The sequence below is a fragment of the Biomphalaria glabrata genome, chromosome 2 (genome assembly GCF_947242115.1).
Source record: "Biomphalaria glabrata chromosome 2, xgBioGlab47.1, whole genome shotgun sequence".
Classification (NCBI taxonomy): Eukaryota; Metazoa; Mollusca; class Gastropoda; family Planorbidae; genus Biomphalaria; species Biomphalaria glabrata.
Genome location: NC_074712.1, coordinates 25,249,193 through 25,266,024, shown reverse-complemented (window position 1 = coordinate 25,266,024; position 16,832 = coordinate 25,249,193). Strand labels below are relative to the sequence as shown.

The 16,832-nt window shown below is 35.7% G+C and overlaps 1 protein-coding gene across 3 annotated transcripts in view; it reads left to right on the top strand.

The window, feature by feature from the left end:
- Positions 1 to 9,610: 9,610 nt before the first annotated feature.
- The window catches only part of LOC106072836 (uncharacterized), a 34,754-nt gene continuing 27,532 nt past the window's right edge, over positions 9,611 to 16,832 (top strand). For 2 of the 3 annotated variants that reach the window (XM_056022078.1, XM_056022077.1), the window contains exon 1: positions 15,230 to 15,346. The gene's annotated coding sequence lies outside the window, so the exon portion shown is untranslated. Of the gene's footprint in view, positions 9,676 to 15,229; positions 15,347 to 16,832 lie in introns of those variants that run through there. The other variant, XM_056022084.1, reaches the window with a different exon arrangement.

Sequence of the window (16,832 nt, the reverse complement as noted above, 5' to 3'; positions counted from 1 at the left end):
CCCTGGCATTCATAGTGTCAGGAAGTCACGAGGTAAGGCGAACCCCCGCGCTCGTGGAAACACATCTCCCTATGGCTCCTCAGCCACCACCCAATATCAACCTTCCCCTGGCATTGACCGTGTCAGGAAGCCACGATGTAAGCCAGATTATCGCACTCGTGGGGACGTTCTCAGGCAGAACTCCACATTCTTTATCAGGCCACTCTTCTCTGACATTGATCGTGTCAGACGATACCGAGGTAAGCTGACCACTTACTCTCGTGAAGAAGCGCCTCACAGCGGCTTCGGAGGTAAGCCCCAACGAGAACACGTGCCTTGGGCACCCCGCCTAAGCCCCAATCACACTCCCCAATCCGCCCCAGGAAGGACTGATTACTCACCCAATCGCCCAATCTACTCTCCCAAGCAACCCCAAAGGTTTCACCCAGGTGATTCCGTACTCAGGGACGGGAAGTAGACCACGGACAGACTTGGACCGACTCTCCTCCTGGCATGGCTATCCCTTTATTTTTCCAGATTTTTTTTTTCTAATGCTGTGATAACAACTGATCTTAAAGTTAGAGTGACATCAGTCTGCTCGCACTTTATGGATCTTTCTGCGATAGATCCATCTTGGCGGCGGCGTATGTGACAAGTCAAAAACTCGCTGTCAGAGTCACTCTAAATTATCACAGCATTAATTATTATTTTTCCTTATTTATTTATTTTATTTTAATTATTTCCCCATCCTACCCCCAAATTCTCCACCCGCCCCACCTTTTCCTCTATACCAGGCTAGACTTAGTCCACCACCTTGGAGAAAACTAGGCCAGTCCTTTCATTTATCTGCCCTTGATCGGGGAAAGATAATCACACTATCTCCTTTGTCTTATCCGCCGGATGTCTGACTGACGGTCGCGGTTGACACCACCTTGGTTTGAATGCAAGCTAATCCTTCTCCCCCCCCTTCTCTCACATCTCTCTTTGATCTTAGAGATTACCCTGGTCAACACACCGCGTGATATTCCAAGGTGCGGCTCCCACCTCGAGTCAAATCCACCCACGTGTAAGACAAATCTTAGCCTAGGGCATTTCCTGTGTCCGCCCGCACTTCCCAGGCATATATAAAGTAAACCAACTCAAATCAGACTCTCTTTCATTTCTCATTCGAGCTGAGCTATCGAGTCTGGACTATATCACTTATTCTCTCTCCTAGAGGAACACCTGGTGGTAAGCCGAACTTAATCACAAGTTCCATCTTAATTACTATGTGTATATTTCCATTGGATTTTATCATGTGTATTTTATTATTTCATTTATATTTAATTAGTGCATTGTGTATTTCTCACTGGCGTAAGTAGAAAACATAAACGTGCCCTATGTATTTATTTATGTATTGCATTAATCTATTAATGCTACGTTGCTCAATTGATCGTTGATGCAACCATGTATATATTTGTACATCTTATTTTATTTCCTTTATCTCGGCTGGTCGCCTTGATAATTTTAATAGCGCACTGATACTGCGTCTAGTGAAGAGATATGAATTATCCCCCCCCCCTTTGTGTGTAAGGATTTGTCTCCCCTGTAGTCATTCCACTCTCACGAGAGTTGCGCCCTCTCCATTCAAGTGCGTTCCATTGTTCTCGATCGACGGTCATATGTAAACATACCGTCAGGATCGCTGACCACCGCCCAATTCAACCCCCCCCCTTCTTTCTCTATCCACCTGTGTTGTTTATTTGAGACTATTATTTCCCCTTCTATGTACATTCTTATATTATTATTTCCCCTTTTATGTACATGTCTATATTGCCACTATCTGCCATCTATTTTCCAAATCCCATTTGTCATCATCTCCCCTTTATGCTCTATAGCAATTTTACCAATCTGACGAATGCACCTCAGTCGAGGGCATCGATAAGATGCATGAGAGACATGTCCTAACTTGTCTTTATTTATCCGCAGCCTCCCTCAGGTGTCTGCCCTTTTATCTATTGGATTAATCACCTATTTGCTATCAAGAGTTACCTGCCTATTTATTTGCTATTTGCTGTTCAGTGTCTACTCGACGCCAATCAACTATTGCCTAGTTATTGGATCAACGATCTATTTACCTGCCTATTTATCCATTGGATCAACGATCTATTTACCTGCATCTGTGCTTAGTGCTATTCAGCACTGCAATTGCCTACTGAGATCTACTCAACTCTACCACTTGGCGCTATCGGCATTGCCCGCCTATTCGACAGCCCACCTGTCAAGCTATTAGGTGCGACGTCCCTATAGACCAGAGCTGTGTGAGACGTCATATCTACGCCAACCATCTGCAACTCACTGGACATATCCTGTCAACTACGCTGCACACGGCAGATCAGCTCTGCCCGCAGTAACCTTGTGCCCACGGTAGCCGGCCACCCGCCCTACTGTGCCCACTACAGATATTAGATTTTGGGGATTGAGACTCCACAAGAACTATATCACCGGCGTCCCTCTATCCGCTAGAGCGCCACCTCCAGCTGCAGAACCTCAAGCCAGGACACAGCCAGCTGCGACATCAACAGGACAACCAGCTAAGTCAGAGGACAAAGTGACATACTCTCTTATTATGTGCAAGAGTGATGATTAAACATAGAATATACTAGAGATAGATGCAAACCCTCCCCCTTTTTATTATTATATGTATATTTATGTAAATAAATATCCTTTATTTTAACTTTTGTATCTATCTTTCATTGCTTTGTCTCGTTGCGTGTCTGCTCCCGATTCATATGCTGATAGGTTGGTGTGTGATAGCCTTAAAAATAATCATCCCCTAGACAAAAAACGTGCCAAACACACATCACATTTCCCCACCTGTCACACTTCCTTACCAGTGTTTTTGGAATTTGGGGATTTTCGTTTGCAATTTTCTTTTTGTTTTGTTTTATAGAAGAGTGGGATTTAACTGCAAGACCCCCTGGTAGGGGGTTTTAAACTGAAAACCCTCTGGGCTGCGCTGCATTGGAATTTATTAGCAGTCAGTAAAACAAAAGCATTATAGTAAAATATAACCTACTAGTCGATCGATGGCGTAGCATACGCAGCTATTTTGCAGGACCGGCGTCAGGCCACTGCAACCTATGCGACCTTAGTGGGCGCCGCACTTTCATAGGACCCGCGCTAAATTATTAAATTAAACCATTTTATTACTTATAACAGATTTCCCACGCCTCCTGACGATTTACCAGGAGCTCCTGCAAATGTCCTGAAATTGCAAAATATACGAAAAAGTCCTGGAAATATCAGGAAATTATTAAAATCTTTTGAAAACTCATACAAATCTCGGGAAATATAAAGACAAAAAATTGTCATTTTGGGGTGTCATTCAATACGGAAAACAACAATCCTAAGCGCGATATCCTTAATTTTCGGAAGAAGCTTCTCGCGCCTCAAACTAATGAAGAATTAATTGAGGTCAACAATTCTCGTAGACAGATTAAAACATGCGTGATCTGTGTAGGAAATAAAATTGTATGATATGCTTTATGACTTCACTACAAGCAAGGATCGTAAAGTAATTCTGTACGTAGTAAAGAATGAATAAAAAGCAAAGAAGAGTTGTTTTTTTTCTAATATAAACTAAATATTTTCACTTATAATATGTGTCCCTAACCAAACTTGGCCCCGCGAAATCCGTTTCGCATAGAGCCCCACAACGGTTGAGTCCGGCCCTGCTATTTAGTGACGGGTGAATACAGAGTAGATTACTTGTTCTCCTCTCCCCCCTCCTTCTTTTTTACGCCGCTAAAACGTGGAGTAGAAATGAAAAAAAAAGAGTGATCTTTCCATGACTTCTTGGTCACAACGGTTAAGTCCGGCCCTGCTTTTTAGTTACGGGTGAATACTACTTATTCTCCCCCCCCCCCTTTTTTTTTTCTAATGGTAACTCTAGTCTGACTTGCAGAAAAAAAAAGTGATCTTTCCTTTAATTCTTGTCCAAACCATCCAAACTCTTGAGCCATGAAGAGAAGTATATATAGATACACCAAAACAAAACAATGTAATATTAAATATAACGATTTAGTAATGTATAAAGAATGTATAAACGTAGATAGTAATAAGTAAAATATAGCAATTAATCTGCTTATTGGAAATGGTTTAATATAAATAAAATAGATTATATATCAATTTAAACATATTAAAATATATGTGTGTTTTATGCATGACTTGTCTACGTCGCGTCTGTTATTTAAGTGTTAATCTTGTAACATACAGTCTGTTTTAAGAAAACCTATCAGTCTAGTGTTTGATCTATCAGTAAAAAATTAGAGGGCCTATTCCCAAATGGAGTCATATCTAAAAATATGTTCAATTGGATAAGTTACTGTGTTTAACATAAGGGTATCATTGGCAGGTTGGGCTTGAAAAGTCTGTCTCATACTTTTTATGCTCTGTTTAACACTGCAGTATGAAAGTAAGATCATTACGACATTCAATAAAGGAAGTTGTTTTAAGAGGCTATGTAAGCTCACTGGCGGATCCCGAGATCGTCCGGATCTCTCTCCCCCCCCCCCCTCTGAATTTTAGTAGAGAAGTCAGTCAATTTGTATACAAATTCTTTCCTTGTGTTAATAATATATACTAGTTATTGATATTTTAAAGTTATGCATATTGGGTCCAGGTTACCCAAAACCCCCATCAACACTGGTCATACAGATCTAGAACAAATAGAAATGTTATCCTATTTAGGCAGTGTTATTACAAGCAGTGTTATCATGGTGTTGCATGTTGGATTGGAAAGCAGGAACGTCTATCAAAAAGAACGGCCTATCTGATCAAACAAATCAATTAGCCTGAGATTAAAATCCACCAAATCAATACTGTTGATATGGTGCGCAAAGGTGCACGCGTTCAATATAATAAAGTATCATTCTCCGCCATGACACTAATGGTTGTTGTTTGTTTATTGCTGACTGTGAACCTAGATCATAATTAAAATGGTGGCAGCGGTATATTAATGATCAGAGGTAATCATTAATCAGTATATAAAGGTTTATTGTTTGCAATAATAAATAGGCAACAATTCAAGGCTACGCCGTGCAATGGCAGCTAGAAATCTCCTTCCTGTACCCGAGCCGCTCGAGGTAGAAGGAAACATGGCCGCTAATTGGCAAAAGTTTCACCGGAGCTGGCGAAACTATGAGTTAGCCATTAAATTGTCGGAAGAATCAGAGGAGGTCAGAGTGGCCACCTTTCTAACAATTATAGGAACAAAAGCGATGGACATATATGAAGGTCTTGAAATTGAGAAGGGAAAAGAAAGAAAGATGGAAGAAATAGTGAACAAATTTGAAAGTTTTTGCATTGGAAAAACGAATGAAACTTATGAGCGCTATGTGTTCAATACGCGTGAACAGCAAGAAGGCGAGGACATTGAAAAGTACATAACAAATCTGAGAAGACTAGCAAAAACGTGTAGTTTCGAACGCCTGGAAGATAGCTTGATTAGAGACAGAGTAGTTCTTGGTATTAGACATGAATGCCTCAAAATGAAATTGCTACAAGATAGCAGTCTCACATTGGAAAGGTGCAGAGATATTTGCAGAGCATACGAGACCGCCAACAAACAGTTGAGACAAATACAAGCCGACCCTCCAATCATTGAGAAAGTATCAACACCTTCAAGAACAAACATTCAGAAAGGTAAATGAAGGTATTGTGGAAGGATTCACGAATACATTAAGGAAAAGTGCCCTGCATGGGGTAAAATGTGCCTAGCATGCAAGGGGAGACATCATTTTGCTGTGATGTGCAAAAAGAAAATTCAGCAGGTGTCAGATGATATGTCTAACGATGAAAGACAGCTACAGTCGGACACAAGAGATGATGTCATGATTGTAAAAAATGAATGGGTGATGTCTTTGGAGAACCACAAAACGAAAAGGATGACAGCAGTTATGACAGTAAATGGTCACCGTGTAAGGTTTTAAATGAATAGTGGAGCTGATGTAAATACCATCCAGGAAAAATACATAAATAAGAATCAGATAGAAAAGGCAACGCAAAGATTACTAATGTGGAATAAGACTGAAATGAGACCCATAGGGAAAGCCACTCTAACGACGAGAAATGAGAAAACTAACGAAACATTTGAGGTGGAATATATAGTTGTACCAAATAATCTAGCATGCCTTCTAGGTCATGAAACTTTAACAAGAATGAAGTTAATCAAAGTCAATAAAGATAGGTTCATAGCATCAGTAGTGAATAACCAAGAAGAAGACTGTAGTCCAAAGTATACTGGTGATTTGGGTGACTTAGGAGAAGTGTCTTTAAAGATTGATAGCAGCATTAAGCCCAAGGTTCTGCCGTGTAGAAAGATCCCTATTGCTTTACAGGAAAGAGTTGAGGAGGAGTTAAAGACCCTAGTGCAGAGAGGAATCATAGAACCAGTGATAGAGCCTACAGAGTGGGTGAGTCAGATGGCAATTGTGGAAAAAGCTAATGGAAAAATTAGGATCTGCATAGATCCACAAGCCCTGAATAAAGTTTTACTAAGGGAATTCTATAATCTTGCTACTTTAGATGACATATTGGCAGATTTGAACGATGCCAAAATATTCAGCAAATTGGATGTGCAAGAAGCTTTCTGGCATGTCAGACTAGACACAGCGTCATCTAATTTGACAGCAATGATAACCCCTTTTGGTAGATACAAATGGAAACGATTACCATTTGGACTGAAAGTGAGTTCAGAAATTTTTCAGAGACGATTAAATCTAGCACTAGAAGGACAGAAAGGCTGTTTCAATTACGTTGATGATATTATAGTGGTAGGAAGAGGAAGAACGAAAGAAGAAGCACTCAGAAATCATGATATTAACCTAAGAGAGCTGATGAAGAGATGTCAAGAAAAGAAGATTAAACTGAACCACGAAAAGTCTGTTTTTAGAACAGCTGAGATTAATTTTTTGGGTCATATTATTACAGAAGCAAGAATAAAACCAGACCCGAACAAAGTATCTGCGATTTTGAGTTTGAATGCTCCAAAAGATATTTCATCAGTCCGAAGATTCTGTGGCATGGTTCAATATCTTGCAAGATTTGTTCCAGACTTGTCGACAGATTTACAGCCCATAACAGAGTTGATCAGAAAGAACACACCATTTGTTTGGTCTGATCAATGCACACGAACTTTCAACAAGATAAAACAGAAAATATCGAGAGCTTACATTACAAGCAGATAGTAGCCAAAATGGGTTAGGAGCAGCGTTATTACAAGATGGCAGTCCAATAGCATATGCTTCTAGATCATTAACTGATACTCAGAAAAGATGGGCACAGATTGAAAAAGAATTGTTAGCAGTGGTTGTTGGTTTGGAACGTTTTGACCAGTATACGTATGGCAGGACAGTTATAGTTCAGAATGACCATAAACCACTGGAAAACATCCTTCAAAAACCACTCAGTTCTGCTCCGAGAAGGCTACAAAATCTAATGATGTTCCTTTATCGTTACGATATCCAGTTTCAATATGTCAAAGGCGAAAATTTTTTCATAGCTGATACTTTGAGTAGAGACCCATCAGAGGAAAAGAGTGATATCCCTGATGTTTGTGTCAATACAGTGGGACTGGCAATACCAGATGCAATGCTGGAGAAAGTCAGAATCGAGACAGAGAAAGATAGAACAATGCAAACACTTATTCAGTATATCCTAAATGGATGGCCAGACAAACATAATAGTTTACCTGAACTCAAACAATATTTTTCACTAAGAGACATGTTAACATACGAAGACGGACTCTTGTTGAAAGGAGAACAAATAATCATACCGATATCACTTCGCAAGGAAATAGAAGAAAAACTCCATGCAGCACATCTGGGAGTAGACTCAATGAAAAGAAGAGCAAAAGAAACAGTTTTCTGGCCTGGATTATCAGCTCGAATACAGGAAATAGCCAACTCATGCTACATTTGTCAGAAAAATAAACCAGCAAATCAGAGAGAAGAATTAATACAGCACGAAATAGGTTCTAATCCGTGGGACAAGATTGGAATTGATTTATTTCAAATGTGTGACCAACAATATCTAGCCATAGTGGACTATTATTCAAATTTCATAGAGGTAGAAAACATGCAGTTGACAACAACACACGCAATTATAAAGAAACTGAAAGTTTTATTTGCAAGATATGGGGTGCCCAAAGTTTGTATATCTGATAGCGGACCTCAGTTCACATCGGAATATTTTTCCAAATTTATGATGGAATGGGGAGTGACTCATTTGAAATCTTCTCCAGGACACCATCAATCCAATGGAAATGCTGAGTCAGCAGTTAAAATTTTGAAGAACATAATGAAGAAATCTAGAGAATCAAACTCAGATGCTTATGAAGCTCTTTCTGGAATTTAGAAATACTCCAAGGCAAGACACAAATCTAAGCCCAGTTCAGATGTTTTTTGGTCGGATGACTCGAACACTGATACCAAACAAAAGGAGTAACATTAAGATTTCTACATGTCAAGAGAACATTATGAGAAGGAAAGAAAAACGTCAGATGAGTGTAAAAACATCTTATGATAAGAGGTCAAGAAATTTAAGTCAGCTGAAAACTGGACAGATGGTCTATTTCCAATCTCCTAATGACCCTACATGGAGACGTGGAAGAATCCAGTCTCAAGTCAATCAGAGAGCTTACATTATTCGAGGTGACAATGGTGCAGTGTACCAAAGAAACAGAGTGCATATTAACCCGAACAGAGAAACAGAAGAAGATATATTTCCCGATACTGATAACAACATACAGGACAATAGAACTCAGGATCAACACGTTCGCCACTCATCAACTCATCATTCCCTGCGACCAAGGGATCAGTTGAAGAAACCGCCAAGATTCAATGACTATGTGTCTTAATGAACTATTGAATGCTGATTTTTAAATGTGATATGTTTCATATTGATTGAAGCGTATACATGTATGTTATGTTTAGTTGTTTATGTTGTGTTTTTTTTTTTTTGTTTTTTTTTTCTATGATACTCCCCGAAATGTTTTTTTTTTTTTTTAAAGAAAAGGTGAACGCGTTCAATATAATAAAGTATCATTCTCCGCCATGACACTAATGGTTGTTGTTTGTTTATTGCTGACTGTGAACCTAGATCATAATTAACAAATACAATCATAGTCCCAAAGGCCACCTACGCTTCGAGACGTGTAAGGTTGAAAAGAGGCTGAGCAATAATGGCTGAGAAGTATCCTACGAATAATGTACCGAGATAATGTTACCAATAGAGACATCTTCTCCCACACATGCATATACCGTCTAAAGAAAGTGGCGACTGAACGTCGATTGACATTTGTAAGACAACATATCATTAGATTCAGCCTAACATGAAAGCCGAAAAGAGGAACGCAAAAACATGGCCGTCACACCTTAAAATGTGACCTTTTTAGAAGGAAAGTTGTTGTAAAAGTTGCCAAAGACTGATTTCTGTGGAGAGAACTTGCAGCCCTAAACAAATGTTACGTTCGCCACTCAACTAATCAGATTAAATGTTTGGGGAAGGCCCGCACCCCCATAGTGACGCCATTGATACTGAGAATAAATCAATGGGCTTATTAAAACAAACACAGGAAGTTTTTTTCTGAAATGTACTGCGCATGCGCTAATTAATTATTTGTAAAAAATGTAAACAAAACAAATCTTTAAATCGGTAATCATTAAATCTAGAGATCTAATACTATAATATCTACATCTAGATCTATATATATACAATGAATCTGGATCTAATTCTTAGATTCTAAATCTAGATCCATATAATGAAACAATTATTATCCCTAGATCTATACATTATTATGATTTGTTAGATCTTGAATAATCTTGATCATCATTGATGTAGCATATATTTTTTTAAGCCTACCTAGTTACCTACTACACTTTACTACACTACATGATAATTATAATATAAGTATAATTTATATAAATTATACTAGATCTAAATAACTAATATAATAATATATATACTGTAACCAGATGTATATATATAGTAAATATTTATAGTATATTTATATATTATACTAGACTATATAATTATTATAATAAATATATTACTATACTATCAGACTATCTATAATGTATCTGTATATTATTATTATACTATAAAATACTAGATCTATATAAATTAATATAAAAATAAAGTGTATATAACTAGATCAGTAGATCTAGATATAATTTATATAATTTAATATAAGTATATATCATATATAATATATTTATCAGCAATATATGCCCTAGTCACTAGTCCTAGGCCCTATGCCTGAGGCTATACTTAATTTTAATAATAATTTTAAATAATACTAACTTAACTAACTATTAGATTATTAAATATTAGTTATTAGTATTGTTCATTTTATTGTATTATTTATTTTATAATTCTAGATCTACTAGTAGATCTATATTTATAAATTATATCATCTTGATATTGTAAATTAAACTTAATTTGATATAGATCTAGATCTGGATCTACTTTTGATCTAGTATGAGTATCATCTAGGCTAATCTAGGTCTAGATAATCTAGTAGACTATAGTCACTATAGATCTAGATTCTAGTATTTCTAGATCCATCTAGATCTATCTATGAATCTATCTTCTATTTAATGTCTATGATATAGTATAAGTATAGCCTAGTCCCTATCATATTATCAATATAGATCATATTAGATCTAAATTCTAAATATTATTAAATAGATCTAGAATAAATTTATAATCTAGATGTATAATATTCTAGACTCTAGCTAGTCTAAAGTCTAATCTAATTAACTTTTTTATTAATTAATTCAGTTCATAAGACTTAAATGACTTAATTAACCAGATATTATGTATAGAATTATAGAGTAATATTTATAAATTATATATTAGATATAATATATACTAATTGTCGTGATCATCAATGATCGTGATTGCTGAGGATCTAGAAATCGTCAGGTGATAAGATGATCATTTAGAAGTTGCTAGTTGATAAGATGATCATCTAAAAGTTACTAGTTGATCAGAGGATCATCTAGACGTTGCTAGTTGATAAGATGATCTAATTATATTATTATTATATTCAATGAGGAAACTTCTCCTCGTCAAATACAAATACTTTAATTCAAAACTTGGAAAAGCTATTCATAATAATTACAATGGTTAACTGTAATTGAATAAAACATATAATATATATTTCTACTAAATTAAATGATCTACACTATATAATAATTATGTCATCTCTTCCTTTGAGTTCCAACACGAGACTTTAGTACATCTTATCTCTGACACATTCCGCTCGACACTGGCGGTAATATCTCCAAGCTTCCAGATCATCAGGCGTTACCACGTGACTAATATCTGTCGCTTGGTTAAACATTTGACCAATAAAATACAGATTAACGTACAATAATTAATATTTCTAACCAATCACATTTATTCTAATAAAAGGTTTCTGTCTACTTGGATATCCCCGAGCTAGTTGAAATCTTGCAGACAAACCTTGAACTAAATATATACAAAGCATAAGTGACATATTACCCCCCCCCCCCCCCCCCCGTTTTATTAAGCATTTGTATGGTAATATAAATGTGTATTCAATAATACAAGATAAATGTTAATTACATCTGAAACTCATTTGGGTAATAATACTCATGTGAAAATGTGTACATGAACAAATATATATTACATATGAAAAATTGACATAGAAAAATGATTGATAGTACATGACAATCTTCTGAATAATGATACTAAATGTAATACAAATTTCAATATGTGTGAAGCAATGAAAAATTACAATTGTAAGTCGTGTATCTGTACTATTATAATAGGATAAAAAATATATGTAATAATATTAGACCTGAAATAAAATGCACATGATATAAAAATTAAGATGACTAATGCATGTCATATGCAATGATGCTGAAACATAATAAACAAAGTAATCGATTAAATATATCTTGGATGAGTGACCTTTCTCGGTGGGTTGCTTGGTGCTAAAAACAAATGTAACATAATCTGATATAATATAGAACACCTGTGGAAAAAATGAAAAAACAAAACTAAGTAATTGATTAGATATAACTGGATATTGTTCTTCCTTGACGAGTATGAATGATAGTGGATCAAGTGATACTAAATATGCTATAGTACATATGTATAATGGAAGTGTAAAGTTCGGAACCCTTCTGAGTTGCCTTCATGGATGTGCGTGTGCGTTTTCTAAACTTGAAGAAAAGGTCTTCCAGTTTACGAAGCTGTTGTCTTCATGTCATATTGATCTTACAAATAATGCCTGATTTAACCACGTTTCAGTATGGTGAAAATAAGAACTGTCTGATACCAAAACTCAATTTTCTGTTTGATGAACATTGACGCTGTAGAACAATGGTAGCAGAATGTCTTGCATTAGAATGTTCAATAGAGCAATGACTGAACAGATCTGAGTTCAATTGGTCTATAAAGCAATGTTGAAGTTCATTTGTTCCTTTCTGAAAAAAATTTGTCCTTTGAATGGATGGAGGATGAAACTTTGTGTTGTCAATGTTGTTGCTTTCTGAGTTGCTTTCAAAGTGCAGGATTGGAAATGATTCAGAAACACTAGTAAAGAATTCAGCATGGTCCTTGAAAGCATCAATGTTCCTCACTTTCTGTAGTGCTATGTCATCCAGAGTGATGACCTTTGGAGTGTCAATTTGATTTGATGCTGGTAATGAAACATCTATCTCAGGAATGGGTGTTGATGACGTTTCTTCTTCTTCTTCAGTGATAGTTGCTGAGCTTGTAAAATGTTCAACTTCTGCTTTGATGTCTTCATTATCTGATTATGGTAATTTTCAAACATATGAACATGAAATACTTTGGTAACTTTGTTGACATTGATTTCATAAAGCAAGTTTGAAATCTTTCTGGTGATGGTAAATGGACCTTGCCATTGGTAGAACAACTTGTTGCTCAAGTCTGGTAACAGTAATTTGACTTGATCTCCTTGAGCAAAATATCTTGATTTCATGTGTTCATGTAATATTCTTTGACTTTCAATGTTCATGGTAGTAATGGCTTCTTTAGATGACTCACATTCTTTCAAAAGAGTAATACTTGTATAAGTGATAGAGTCAGATTGAATAGTTTTCCTTTTGACTGGTATATCTAACGTTGATTGAAGATAAGTTTCTTTGGTATTTGCTTCTGGTTCTTGTTCATGAAACTTGTCTTGATTGAGGCAGGAATTTTCAATACATACCATAGTATTGGTAAATATTGATGCAGATGCAGTCTTGTTCAAGTCTTGATGTATGAAGTCATCATCAGTGGTTAGGGATGGGCATGTACCTGGTAGGGGTGGGCTTGTAGTGTAAGGTAGGGATGGACATGTAGTGGGTAGGGATGGACATGTAGTAGGCAGTGATGTCCCTGTAGATTTGCTTGAGTCATGATGCATAGATTCATTGCTGTCGGTTCTGACTTTGTAGTCTGGTTTATTCTTTGTTTTAATTATGTTGCTTTTCTTTTGAGTGTGTTTCTTTCTACTATGATCCCATTGACAATGTAAACAATTATTAATGTATTTCTTGGCCAATAATATTCTTTAGCTATTCTCTTCTTAGTACTTGTTACACTCAGATGTATTTTGAGATAAAACACATGCTTGACTTTAATTATTTGCTTTCTGTACTTCTCTGGTACATATATTTGTTCAATTGCTTTGTCCTTACGAAAAGTAATCTTCTTGAGAAATCCATCTTCGATATATGCTAAGTTTTCTGGAATGTTATCAGATTGAGCCTTCTGGTACATTCTTTCTATTGTAGTATCATAGCTTTGTTCAGCTTTGAATTCAGTATCATTCCATTCCAGTAATTCCTCTTTTAGGTATTTTTGTTTCTTTCTGTCATATTCAATCTTTCGTCTAGTTCTAGTTGCTGTTCTGCCCATGTTTGTTGTTCATGTTGAGGTAATTCCAACACTTTTGCTGCCTCAAGTAGTTTTGACAGTTTAAGTGCTTTTGACCACATGTTGAAAAATATATACTAACTTGGAATGTAGAAATATAGTACGGGTTGAATATAACAATGTTATTTATGCCGTCACTGGCTAGTATTACTAATAATCTTTGGACAGTAGGATTATATCTACTACTGGAGTCGTCGAGGGAAGTGTAGATTTATTGAACCGTATCAGGTTAATGAAATATAAAATATTGCTGAGCCGTACTAGGCTATGGACTTTTTCTCACTTGAGATTGTAGATCTAGTAGAAATTGTAGTAACGTCGTCATTTTGTACGATTGACTTGATATGTGATGTATACTATAGTAGAAAAATGTCTACTTGATAAATTATAGTGCCAGGTAATTGCTACTGGGCTTATCTATAATAATAATTCCAGTTAAATGATACTGGGCTTTCTACTGTGTCAGTTAAATAATACTGGGCTTATCTGTTATGCCAGTTAAGTAGTACTGGGCTTATGTATCGTGCCAGTTAAATGATATTGGTCTTATTGCCTTTGCCAATATAAAATGATAATTAGATCTCCAGAGTTAAAGTGAAAACTCGATCGTAGATCTATAATAAGATAAGATATCGATAACCAAACTGACCTTTGAACACAGTAGAACTATTCTCAAGTTGAAAAAAATCGAAGTTCTAATTGACCAAGTTTTGAAATTTTTTCCTTAGATCTTGAAAACAAAAATTTGATGATCTTTTTGATGATCTTTATCGAATGTCGGTGGTTCAGAATGTCCGTTCATATGACTGATATGTCGAGAGTCTAGGAAATCTAAGGTGATATAATGATCCTTTTGGAAGTTGCTAGTTGATGAGATGATCATCTAGAAGTTGCTAGTTGATAAGAGGATCATCTAGAAGTTGCTAGTCGATAAGGCGATCTAAGTATATTATTATTATTTTCAATGAAGAAACTTCTCCTCGTCAAATACAAATACTTTAATTCAAAACTTGGAAAAGCTATTCACAATAATTACAATGGTTAACTGTAATTGAATAAAACATACAATATATATTTCTACTAAATTAAATGATCTACACTATATAATAATTATGTCATCTTCCTTTGAGTTCCAACACGAAACTTTATTACATCTTATCTCTAACACATTCCGCTCGACACTGGCGGTAATATCTCCAAGCTTCCAGATCATCAGGCGTTACCACGTGACTAATATCTCTTTATCGCTTGGTTAAACAATTGACTAATAAAATACAGATTAACGTACAATAATTAATATTTCTAACCAATCACATTTATTCTAATAAAAGGTTTCTGTCTACTTGGATATCCCCGAGCTAGCTGAAATCTTGCCGACAAACCTTGAGCTAAATATATACAAAGCGTACGTGACACTAATATAGATTATAGATCTAGATTTAGAATAGATCTACTAGAATGACTAGATTTATAACTAAGATTAGAATTAGATATAATATACTGATTCTAGACTATTGACTAGATAGTACTAAGAGTAACTAAGTAAGTCTACAGATGATAGTTCATTAGTTGATAGATCTACATTATTGGGAGGTGAATTAAAAAAAATAATCTTTGAAAAAACAAAAAAAAAATTTTTAGTACATCATTAAAATAAAATAAACAGAACTTTCCAAATGGTGTATGTATCAATGTAACGAATTTTTTTTTTTTTTTGGCATTTTGATCTAACAATGGAGCAAGTTATTAGAAGAGAGCTTGTCGCTGGCTAAGCCGGGCTTGGCTGGGCGAGACCAGCGCCTTCGACATGTTATTTCTGTTGTGATGCTTGTTATCATTAGTGTGTACATTAAGTTGTAAAGCAACTGATCAATTTTATATTCTATTAACATATGTAGGTGTAATACTGTTTATAGAAAAGTCATAACATACATGACTACACGTTAATGAGTTACAGACTATATCACTTAGCCTAAGCACTAATGCAAACATTCAGCCAGGTGTGCTACAGTTAAGTTTACAACACACACAAAGCAGTCTTCAATCACTTAGTGTGTATATTAAGTAAATACATAAAGTCTAGACCTAGTAATTAGTCTACTTTAATAATACGTCTGTTTATAGTTATGAGGATCTAAGTCTGATCTAGTACTTAATCTACTTTAATACGTCTGTTTATAGTTATGAGGATCTAATTCTAGACCTAGTAATTTGTCTAGTTTAATAATACGTCTGTTTATAATTATGAGAATCTAAGTCTAGACCTAGTAATTTGTCTAGTTTAATAATACGTCTGTTTATAGTTATGAGAATCTAAGTCTAGATCTAGTAATTTGTCTACTTTAATAATACGTCTGTTTATAGTTATGAGCATCTAAGTCTAGACCTAGTAATTTGTCTAGTTTAATAATACGTCTGTTTATAGTTATGAGAATCTAAGTCTAGACCTAGTAATTTGTCTACTTTAATACGTCTGTTTATAGTTATGAGCATCTAAATCTAAGTCTAGACCTAGTAATTTGTCTACTTTAATAATACGTCTGTTTATAGTTATGAGCATCTAAGTCTAGACCTAGTAATTTGTCTACTTTAATAATACGTCTGTTTATAGTTATGAGGACAACAACTACATGTTGGTTGTGTTACATTTTACAACACTTCGCCTAAGCGCTAATGCTAACACAATCACTTAGTGTGTATATTAAGTAAATACATAAAGTCTAGATCCAGTGATTAGTCTAGTTAAATAATACGACTGTGTATAGTCAACAGGATAACTACAAGTTGGCTGTGTTACAGTTTACAACACTTCGCCTAAACGCTAACACACAGCCAGGCCCTGGTTACGATCAGAAACAATGGTCGCTGACCTACTACGTCACAAACCAGCC